The 2,500-nt window shown below is 36.6% G+C and overlaps 1 protein-coding gene across 7 annotated transcripts in view; it reads right to left on the minus strand.

Moving 5' to 3' along the window:
* Positions 1-2,500, minus strand: part of LOC125649532 (huntingtin-interacting protein 1-like) — a 230,721-nt gene that overhangs the window by 166,283 nt on the left and 61,938 nt on the right. The gene's annotated exons all lie outside the window — the stretch shown is intronic.

Genomic DNA, 2,500 nt, shown 5'->3' on the forward strand with positions numbered 1-2,500 from the left:
TATTAGGCCGTTCTTGGCACACCGATTTTGACCACGGATAACTCAGTTTACCTGATCAAGATATAGGGCTCACGACGGGTGTGACCAGTCGACAGGAGATGCTTACTCCTCCTAGGCACCTGATCCCACCTCTGGTATATCCAGGGGTCCGTGTTTGCCCAACTCTCTGTTTTGTATTGCTTATAGGAGTTATGAGATTGATCAATGTTCGTTATCTTCGCCTTTCATAAAGTTGTGTATCAAAACTAGCCTTTTACCATGATATGATCTGAGTTAATATTTCTATTACTTCATTTTCGTTTTTAAAACCATGCGCCTTTGACAAATTTTAAATAGCTCTTTCGTATATTTTCGTTCATTGCTAAGAAAAAGGTTGAGGGGGTCGGAGGTTGAAGAGCCAATCACATAGCACGAGACACAAAGTGATGTCACAACCTCCTTTAAGGCTGTAAATGAACGTAAAAGCTCAGGTACGATGAAATAAATTACAGAATACGACAAATAAAATGGATAGCATGGGATGAAAGACCTGAACAAACCGTCATATTCAGACTGAGGACAGGACACAATAGACTAAACAAACATCTGAACAGAGTGATGAAAGTGGTACCATCCCAAATGTGTCCCTGTGGTGAGGCAGAACAAGATACAACACATATTCTACAGACATGCAAGAACCATCAGGCATTGAGATAAAGGATATGGCCATTACCAACAACCATCCAGGAAAAGCTATTTGGAACAGTGGAGGACTTACAGAAGACCACCAGATTCGTAGAGGAAGCAGATATCCAAGTGTAGAGGCGAACAACAAGAAGACAAGAAGAAGAAGATGAAAGACATAAGTAGAACTACATTTGCCTGACTATAAGATATTCACAGAAATTCCTTCGATAAAGTTGGGTTATACTCAATGAATCAGTCTCGAAGCAGGTTGCCCCCTGTTTGTTTACATGATTTGTTGCACACCTTTACATATATTAGTATCTCACAAGTGGTCACCGCAAAAGCTTACAGAAGGTAGAAACTTCCTATTCAGAACGTCTTACAGGGGTGATTGGTGGGGAAATAACATATTTTGGATAAATTATTGGTTCTGAATAAAAATAATTTCATTCTAGAAAAAAAAGGGGGGGGGGGATATGCATATAAGATTCATACAAGCTATCCACACTTCAGTTCAGGTGTCTGTGATAAATCTGACAAGACAAGAATGCAGAAAAATAAAAATAAACCCTTCTCCATGAAAACATGCAACATAATTTGAGCATTAATGTATGTAAGCATTATTGTATTGAGGTATTGATGCATATGGGTATTAATGAAATTTGCACTGCTGCGTCTATTCTCAGAGTCACTAAATAAATCAGAAACACTTTCCACACTGCACATTATTCACCATCAGCTCAGTCAACTTCCTTCCATACAAAATACCTTCTTTTACTGAAGAGTCATTAACTAAGATCTAGAGTTAAGAGTTATCTCTCTTGTCAAATCAAATCATAGATTGAACATATTAACATTCATGTCTCTGAGTATTAGTACATTGTATGTGCTTTGTGTTGTGAAAACTTGGATAGATTATCATTAACATCATGGTCATGAATTATATGATAGATATATAAATCAGTATACACAAGAAATGATCTAGAAACTTGATACAATATAGGAAAAGATCAACTTTACGTTTAGTACGTCTGTAGTGATAGTAAACAAGAGGCCCAAGGGCCACATCGTTCACCTGAGTGATCTTTGCCCTGTCGTTGTTCACCAGTTGTGATTTTGAAAAGAATTTCTATCAAGTTGTATTCCCATGAAATTTTTTGACCCATATTGTGGACCCAACCTAGCCCCAAAGGATCAGGACATAACTGAAAATGATTTCACAAAACACGGATGTGCCTCAACACCAATATGACTAACATGGCCCTACTGTTCTGGTTAAGAAAAAGGTCACAAGGTCAAAGTGTGAAATGAAATATCTTGCCCAAAAAAATCTATATACAAAATATGAGAGCTCCATCTTAAAGGGACATGGACATGATTGAGCTGAAAATTTTATTTTTCCATTTTGTTATGTACAATGTTTAACTAAAGTATTCCTGATGGTCAACCAAAATTAAAATATTAATTTTAGAGTCACAAGTGAGATATAGCACTCACTTTCTTTGTTATGTGAACAAAACTCGTGCCATGTTTTTGTAAATTGCTTAATAGAAAAGAGTATGTTTAACACAAATGATTTGTGCTAAACACCAACAAGAGTACCACAAACGGTACATAATACGACCGTGAAATGCTTACATAGGGTGTTTTTCTTGTGCTGTAATTTGTATAACTTTGCTTCAGGTAGTATCAGCCATCATGAGGCTGTGACAAACTTTCAAATGAACAAAGGGTCTTAGCTTAAAAATTGAGATTTCCTCAAAATGGACCAAGTTTAACAACCTTTTTTCAAAAATGGAAGAAAATCAAAATCCTTCCCCATATGCACATCTTC

This window comes from Ostrea edulis, chromosome 1 (assembly GCF_947568905.1).
Source record: "Ostrea edulis chromosome 1, xbOstEdul1.1, whole genome shotgun sequence".
Taxonomy (NCBI): domain Eukaryota; kingdom Metazoa; phylum Mollusca; class Bivalvia; order Ostreida; family Ostreidae; genus Ostrea; species Ostrea edulis.